Source organism: Triticum dicoccoides, chromosome 4A (assembly GCF_002162155.2).
Source record: "Triticum dicoccoides isolate Atlit2015 ecotype Zavitan chromosome 4A, WEW_v2.0, whole genome shotgun sequence".
NCBI lineage: Eukaryota > Viridiplantae > Streptophyta > Magnoliopsida > Poales > Poaceae > Triticum > Triticum dicoccoides.
Window position 1 is genome coordinate 215528032 of NC_041386.1, and position 9661 is coordinate 215537692.

Sequence of the window (9661 nt, forward strand, 5' to 3'; positions counted from 1 at the left end):
TTACCTTCCATTAACACTATGCAGCCTTTGATACAATTTTTGTATTTTCAGCATTGTGTTATCATGTTGTCCAAAAAGTCATTTGGTAGCTATAAAAGAAAAAGGAAACAGCCCGAGGTCTTTTTGGTAGAATCACAGAGAGGAGCTATTGCCCCCAAAAAAATATCAGGAGTATACTAGTGCGTTGATGAACCATTATGATGAATTGCTGACACTCATGGCGTTTGAAAATATATTCAGATTTTTACTGAGAGCGGGCACACTGAAGCCATTAAATGATAATGAACTTCAATGTTGCACAAAATTTGCATAAACTTCGTCTCTCGATGGTTCATCTGATGTTGAGGTATATGATTTTATTTTGCAATTAAAGGTTATAAAATTCACTTTGTTGGATGGCGTAATGTCTGATATGAAGATTTTTGAGCTTGTGGTAGAGTATGATTATTATCCTAATGTTTCCATTGCTTATCACATCTTATTTACTGCGCATATGACTATGGCATCAGTTGGAAGAAGCTTTTCTAAGTTGAATTATTAAGTATTTGATTTCAGTATTTGATTTCAGTAATTATTAAGTATTTGATTTCATATGATTTGGCAACGTTGTGCATAGTGAAGAAATTTTTGAATGAGTCTAACGTTAATCATAAGTGAATTTATATCGAGGAATGTTACAAGAATTTTTTTGAAGGTAATATGTATAAATCATTGATATGAATACATCATTTAGATGTATCTAAGTGTTTATTGGTTACATTTCATATATACATATTCACTATTGTATAGTGTTTATATTAAGGCCCCGAGTTTTAGTTTTGCCTCGGGCCCCCGAAATTTCAGGTCCGGCCTTGTCGACATGGGAGGACCCTGACAAGATGTAACGACAGTTTCCACCAACACCGCCTTGGGGGCAAGGCGGTCCTCAAGGAGGGCAGAATGTCATGACTGACAAGGCGGCCCATGGCAATGACAAGGACTAGGAGAAGGTTGGCCCATCCGACAGAGAGAGCGAGCAGCTAGGACGGAGAGAGTTGCCGACAGCTGGGACTCAGCTGTGTGTGGTGTATCATGGTTGGCCCGTGTGCCGACTGTGAGTGAGTTAAGAGAGGAGCCGCGACTCATGTGAGGCATCAAGAATTATTGTACACGAACGATTCGGAAGAGAGAAGCTAATCTCCTCCTTCCTCGGCACCCTATCCTTCCCCTTTATCTTTGCCAACTACCTTCTCCCTCCCAAGATCTAGATCAAACCCGTAACACATGGTAGACGTGTGCGCACATTGTAATGTACTACACAAAAAGGTTACATTCAAATGTGGACACCGGCCATTGCCCATAGGCGGTCTTTGCTCCCAATACGAGAAATTCGCATGAGCACCTAGGTGTGGGAGCACACAACTTGGTGCCCATATGAGTGCTTCACAATTCATAAACTCGTTTATGTAATTAGTCCTTATCTGATGTACATGGGTTCATGCATGGCATCTTTTCATAGCTTTTGGCAGCTCCACACATCTCACCTCTCATGCTTTTTTCTTTTAACTTTCAAATATGAATCCATTATATCTTTTGATCCAAAAGTCTATTTTGTGTGTTTGCATATTTGTATTCTTTGCATCGAGGGCTGTGAAAGAATACCATTTTTGAATACGTTTTTAAAAACTTCACCAGATATCAACTATTAATAGTCATATATTAAGTTCTTATCAAGTTTCATCAAGTTCTATGAAGGTCTTTTTTTAGGGTTTTAGGGTTTAGGGCTTAAAGCTTTGGCTTTAGGGCCTTATAACCAGCGCTACTGCTAAATGGGGGCCACCGGCTAGAGCCAACGCTACTATTAGGGCTCCTGGTGCACCTTGGGGCCCCCTTTAGCAGTAGCGCGGCTTGTGCTAACCCGCACTACTACTACCTTGTACGTGTAGCGCGGGGTGCATGCCCTCGCTACTGCTACTTAACAACAGTGTGGGGCACTTACCCATCGCTACCGTTAAGCATCTACCTATAATGTATTTCCTAATAGTGCACGATTCATAAACTCGTTTACGTGATTAGTCCTTACTAGCAAAAGTGCCCGTGCATTGCAATGGACGAACAACTAAAAGGCACAAAATTTATAGTCCTCGAAATTATCCAACCAAATTGTACCAATCTGCCATCAGTTTTACAAATCAAATCAACAATATAGAATAACTCAATCAAGAGTCTAGAACACCATTTGCGACCCCAAGGGAAAAGAAATAGATTAGCGAAAGAAACACAAAGCAAGATGTCATCCATCGGAACTGCGATAAACTAGCAACAATCGCTGCATCCTCACAAACTTCACTCCATGGCACTTATGTGCTGCTGGCGTTTGCCGTCAAGGTCACCCCACCGCTCTGTCCACAACTTACGGAACGCATGTGCTTCTCTACGGAGCCAGCACTCTTTGAAAAAATCTATGATCACTTACAATCAAGTACCACATTTTTTCTGTTATTTCAATGCTTCTTAAGTACATCTTGCTATTCAACTTGCATACGCTCATCACCGAAAACCAAATCTCTAACGTGAATCATGAAATCAAATGATAAGAACTTTCTATTGAAGCATCCTTGTGTGAAATACCTAATCACGACAAAAAAACTCATCTAGTTTTCAAATTTGTAGACCAAAGATATATTTTTTGAGCTAAAATATAGTTGAAAATTAGTTCATTTAGCATCACATTAGATGTAGGATTGACTGCTTGCAAGAGAATTTTAGTTGCACAATCGTCATTGTACACATATGCACTCACCATTTCAATTGACACTCAGCTTATAGCCCCTAAGCCGAAACATTCTAATTGACACTCAGCTTATAGCCCATAAGCCGAAACATTCTAAGCCATGTACACTATGCTGAGTGTAACACTCGGCTTACAATTCGACGTGGTTAAAATGGCCTTTGCCGTGTATGTTTCATAGACGGCTTCATTTGTTTTTCCTGTAGTAGCATCTAAGACCTTCTTTCGCACGACATTCTTGTGCACATTCTTGGGGTCAAGCTCCCTCTTCCCTGTCCTAAACATCAGCATGCCAAGCTTCCTCCTAGCGTCCTCAGCTGCACGATGAGCATTGAGTTTTCAATGAACATCACCTCGATCATGTTGTCGTCCCAACCTAAAAGAAATATCTCAATATCACACGTAATTCAGAGAGTGCCCTCTAGAGAAAACACACTTTTTTTGCGAAAGTCTCAAGGGGAATGCGTTTTGACTTTAGGCGATCCCACACCGTGAAGCGGTCGGAGATCATCTGCAACTACGTGTTCTGGTGTAGGGGCTTCATCATCAACATCGGTTATGTATCACATTTCTGCATCAACGTTCTACCGTTATTATCCGCCGCTGGCCCTGCCAAGATAGTCATCTGCGCATGGTAATGAGTGGGCCTTCCGGCGGTAGGGGCTTACCTGCATATTACATGGGTATAAGATGTAAATAAATTTATTGTTTAAAGATAATGTGAATGTTAAGTCCAATCAAAGTGCTTAACTTTCTGTTCAAATGGGTATATGTTGTCTTTTTAGTTTGCTAGTGATCGATGTGTGGACCGCCAGACAACATGTGCAAAATTTTCCTCTATGCAATCCAACCACTAATTTTGAGTTGTGCCGACATGCATGTACACTTGCATGTGCAAGTCCCCATAACCATGAACTATGAACCGAGCGAGGACGTACGTAATGGTGACGAATGGGCACAGAGTAAGAGGTACCCCGGCACGGTAGAGAGGCTCACGGCTTTCGCACGAACAACCCGTCATCCCCATCGGCGTTGAGTAGCACAAGCAACAAAAGTACAAAACCATGGCGAGGAAGCAACGAAGCAGTGACCTTGGCTAGGTTGGCGAGTAGGTCGCTGATTTTCTTTGAGTAGTGGCTAGAGATCGCATGAGGGAGATCGCCCTACGTTTTGTAGGGGAGCACGCGAGTGGGCTTGGCTGCATCTGCACCCTTCAGCTCCACCGCCTCCTTCAACTCTCTCGCCGTGCCCCGCGGCAAGGGTCGTGTCACCCCGATCTCTGGGTCCAGGCCGTCAAGCGCCTGCACGGCTACCTCTAGGATGAGCATACATGCCCAGGTCAAGTCCGCGGGTTCTTCACCTCCTATCGGTCCATCAGAAACACGTCGGCGATTGCGTTCATGATGGACTTAGCCGAATCCATGCAACAACTGAGTGTCGGCGGCGTCTGCCTCTTGTGCCATGCAGCAACGAATCTGAAGTATGTCGCAGAGTCCATCCTGGCATAGAGCGTCCTCAGGCTCTCGGTGATGCTTGCGGCGTCCTAGACTCGTCACCGGAGCCCGCGGCAGCAAGGAAGTCGAGCTGCTCGAGATCGCGATATGGAAAGCTCACGGCGGCAGAGCGAGTCAGCCCAGTTCAGCGCGGCCTGCAGTGTGCGGCGCTTGCGTTGATGGCTTCGAAGCGAAACGCGAGCCAGCGCTCTACCTCAGCCAAGCCGGCGCTGCCCGCCTCCACTGTCAGAAGGTCGCCACCGGTGAGGCCACGAGCCCACTGTGGAACGTGTGCGAACCATTAGATGGAGGAGAAAGCGAGGGAGATCTCATTGCCGTCCTTTGTGGGATTTTTGGTGGCGGCAATGTTCGGATCCTAGAGGCAGATCTGGGCGCTATTCTCGGGAAAACGCTCTAAAACAGCCGGATGCACGCAGCCATCCGAGCGACCGTCTCGCGAGCCGTTGGATCACGCGGCATCAGACGGTGGAGGGGCGTTACTACCAGGGGCGTTGAAGCACGTGTCCCAGGTGTTTTTTTTTTGCTTCGACCCCCCACTAGCTCGCCCTCCCTTCCTGCTTCCATCGTTTTGCGATCCCCATCCTCTCTCTAGCTCGGGCGACGACGCAGGCGACTGCTAGATCCAGAATCCTGGCGGCGGCAGGGGAACTGGATGCTGCGGGGACGGCAAGGGAACCGGAGGTTCAGGCGGCGGCGAGCATCGTCGGCGACGGCGCCAAGCTACATGACCCCCCTCTAGTTGCGGCGGCGGACGAGAGGTATGGTGTCCTACGGTTGGTAGCAATTTTCTCCCCGCGCTGCTTGATCTCCTTTTAGTGATTCATTTCGCGATTAATCCCAGTAGTTCACAATGTTGGATGAGTAGATCCGGGTCGAATTTCATGAGTTTTGTTCGTTCAGGGGTTTCAATTGAGCAGTTACTCCCTCTATGTCGCCAAATTCACCCCCATTTCACCTAGGGGTTGGTGTGTTGATCGTTCCATGTTGTAGATAGGGTTTGGAAATGTTTGTAGTTGAGACTTTAAGGATAGGGGACAAGATTTTCAGAGAGTGGATGACTAGGTTTGTCAGTGATGTTACATTTTTGCAATGCTGCTATCTTATCAGGGCAAGTTTTTATGGTTGCATAGGTGTTCATGCTTGCTATCTGGTCAGGGCAAGTTTTTATGTTTGGGTAGGTGTTTATGCTGCTATCTGGTCAGGAATGTTTTTTATGTTGCATAGGTTTTTATGCTGCTATGTGGTCAGGCAAGTTTTATGCTACATTTGTTGTTTAGCCTAGGGGGTTTTCTTAGAATGAAAGTCAGTGTTTTTGGAATTGATGTATAGATACATGCTATAAGTGTGGTTCCTTTGCTTTTTTGCTCTGACTTTACTTGCCTGCAGCTTTTACTTGCTCTGGTCGACTGTTTTTGAACCAGAGCTAGACTGCCTTACTCTGCTTTTTCGGGTGGAGATGCTTCCTTCTCACATTGATAACTCTCTTCCCATTAGTTAGAAAAATACAAACTACAGTGTGTGATATTAGATACTTGATCTACAAAGCCAAATCTACTGCATCAGGAAAACTTAACTAGCTAGAGACACATCACTTATAGACTATGCCGCGACGACCATCACTTATGCTGCAAAACCAGCTCAGTTTAATAACTTTTTGAACATATGGTACTTTTTTGTTTTTGTTTCATTGTTATGATTTTTGGTAGATGTCGAGCATGCTAAAATCTGAATGACCGTCGCTTCTGTAGTAATTATGTAATGTTTTTTGTACCCCACTACATTTTTTATTCATTTTGATTTTTGCAGTTTCATGTCGGAGGAAGAAGTAATGGAGTCTGATACTGCATTCAGTCAACGCTTTGCAGCAAAACGCTTGCGTGAAGTTGCGAATACAAAGCTCAATGATAGGAAGAGGGAATACATAAATGAAACTGGCTTTGGTGATCTCACGAGCATCTCCCCTTTCACAATACCACATGATCTGATGGAGTGGATAACTATGAATATCGACACTGACACTCGTGAGCTGAGGTATTGCACCCACCCTTTTTCTTTTCTTCCTTTTTTCCCCTGCATCATATACTTTCTGTCTTTCTCTTTAGGCCATGTTGATAGCAAGGAATTAATACAATATTTTTTGGGGGGTTTTCAGGCTGAGTCGGAATAAGGTCATTGTGTTCACTAGAGACATGGTGAAGAAGGTTTTCAACATCCCATCAGGCAACAGACCAGTTGAGCTTTTCAAGAGACACCATCATTGCGAGCTCCGCAACATTTATCACAAGAATGGCAGGGCTCCAATTGCGCATACAGTGGATGTGCTTCATCGGGCAGGGGACCATGATGGAAATACTACAAAGAGGTCATGGGTGCTCTTAGCGCTTGCAACAGTTTTAACTCCAAGCACTGGCAACATGGTGCCCCTAGAGTACTTGAAAAGCCTCGAAGATATGGACAAGGTCACTGATTTTGCTTGGGATGAGCATGTTTTAAGTGTTGCAATGAGACAGGTCAAGAAGTGTCAGGACAAGATTAAAAAACATGCTTCTACTTCATTCTGGGTTGGGGGATGCTTCCCTATGCTTGCTGTACAATTCTTTCTTTTTTGGAATTTTTCTATATATCACAACATGTTTGTGTTTTTTAAAATCACATTTTTTTTCTTTTTTGTGTCTGATATATTATGTCTTGTCTTCCTATTCAGGTTATTTACATGGACCATTTGATATTTCCTCAAGCTGCCATCAACGAGCACCAATTGAACTATTCTCTCCCAAGGGCTTGCTTCGTGCATCAGACTGATTTTGATATTGTGTTGGAATATGATAGGAACAAGCTTTCTTTGGGCAAACCATCATTCGGGAAGTGGCGGGTAAGTTTTTTGTTTGGTTTTACTCTCCTTATCCATCTTTGCAGTATTGTTTCTTTCCCATTTTTATCTGCCCTTTTTTATTTTATGCTTGTGTACTCATGGTTTTAATACTTGTTTCTTTTTACTTTGTGTCATGTAGTTTCGCCCTTTGTCAGAGACACCTTATGCAGCATTGCTTGCCCAAGGACATGAAGGCAACAACAGTGAAGTTGCTCAAGATCAGCATGTTTCGGACAACCCAGATTGCAGTGATACTCAAGATCGTGGGGATGAAAATATCAACATTGATGATAACTAAGATGACATGGCTGCGAAACAGAATCCTACAGAAGGTAGCAATCCAACAGAAGATGGCAAAAGCACCGATGGAGATGTGTGTGGTTCACTAGATGATTGGCTTCAGAACCCAACACCATTTGGGGCAGAGCTCGAGGTGAGGTTTTTTTATGTATTTATTTTTCTGTTTTTTAATTTTTTTAAATACCTTTATATCGCTTTTTTCTTTTTTCTAGTTCTATTATATGTTGCTTCCATACTGATGACAATTTTTTTCTATACATTTTGTCAGCTACCATCAAATCTGGCTGCAATCTACGACAAGCACACAAAACTTTTTTCTTCGGAGTTAAAAGGTGCTCTAAGCTCTTTTGGGCAAGTGTTGCAAGCAATGCATTGCAAGCGAATGGGGCACCTACTCAAAGATGTGCACGCTGCTTCGCCAAGCTCTCAGGAAGCAGCGGATGTTAGTTTTCATGTGCCACCCCCTCGCAGCAATGATGTAGACAAGACAGATCATCATGGATGTACCAAAGAAACTTCTAGCAGGAAGGCTGCAGATGAGCCAACAACACAAGGTGGTTGAGTCTGCTGAAGGAGCTCGAAGCAATCATGCAAGCAACAATGCTCATGAGTGTAATGGCAGCAATGTGGTTGAGAAGGGCACACGAACTAGTCCTGTTGTTATTGACCCCCCTGCAGAGTGTTTTGAGAATGCAAAGGATAAAGTGACTAGTTGTGAAGATATTGAGCATGGTCACCAACTCAGCCAGCGCAATCAATACATACATACTACTGTGGCTGGAGATTGGAGTGATGCGCCATCGATGTGTCTGTTCCAAGAGGGCACCGAGGAGTATGATTGGTGGATTAGTGTCCAAAGTCAAGATGGGAACTCCAATGCTCCACCCAATGGCAATGGAAACACTGCTACAACACCAAAGTCTTGTCCTGTTTTTGATGTGACTCCTCGGGCTCCAATCTCAACAGAAGCACAAGCTCCAGTGTTTGATGTGACACCAATCTCCATGGCTCCATTCTCGAGCGGGGATGCAGGTATGCCCTACTACTAGTTTGTTTTTGAACAAATCTCTGCTCGCAACATTTTTCTAGAAAATCAATTTTTCCTTTGTTTTTGTAAGATGGACCATTGAAAACACAAGAAGAGCCAGTTGTTCTAGTTAGCAGCAGGGAACCAAGTCCGGACCTCAACAAGGAGAAGTTGAAGAGTAAGGACGAGAATAAGCTCAATAGCAAGAAAAGAGTAGGGAGTCCAATGTCAGCCGGATCAAAGTACAAGAAAATCAAGACAGATTCAAAGATGGAAGCAATGTACCAGTACTATGTCATGAAGAGGTACAAGATGAAGAAGATGAAGAGAGGGGAAATTGAGTAAGTGTCATCTTTTTACTGATTTTTGCTTCCATCATGTTGTTATCTCATATTTATTACATTTTCGCCTTTGTCAAAACGCTCCACTCTAATTTTTTGTGCTCCATCCTTCTTGTTGCAGGCCTCCTTTCATTAGGATTGGTGATTTCCACATTACCTACCCCAACTTCCAGAAGTCGTTGAAGCCACGTGCTCAGATTTGCAACGAAGTCATGTCTTTATTCATCGAAACCTTCAACATTGAACAATTGTCGTCTTCAAAGAAGCAGAAGAAATTTGCTTTCTCTGTTTTAATGAGTGTTAGTTCATCTATTGTTGCTCCGTTTTATTGCCATCAGTTTTCTAGAGTTTTATGCCCTATTTGCAGAAGTTATCCATCATTTTTTCTCATGTCTTCTCCTTATGTCCAATGTGTTGCAGCTTCAACTCTCTGTCCACCCAGAAGTTTTTGATCCGAGTGTTTGTGCAAGAGAGCTGAGGAAGGCGTGCCAAAATTTTCAGATTTCAGGTTTCGACCTAGTAAGTCTGCTCCCAACATTTTTTTACTCAATTTTTCTATGCTCCCTATAGTTTATTCCATTTTAACATATATCTTGTCTTTACTTCTTTTCTAGCTTTTCTTCACCATCGTCCGTGATGGCCACTGAATTGTCTGTGTGGTTAACCTCTTGCACAAGGAGTTCAATATGTTTGACTCTTTGGATGACGGGAAATTGGACGTTGCTGCAAGGAATCTGGCAAGTAACACTTTTTATATTTTTCTATGTGTAGTTTTCATTTGTTTATTAAAATGAAAAAAGCAGATCCCCCAATGAACACATGCTCAATTTTTTGTTG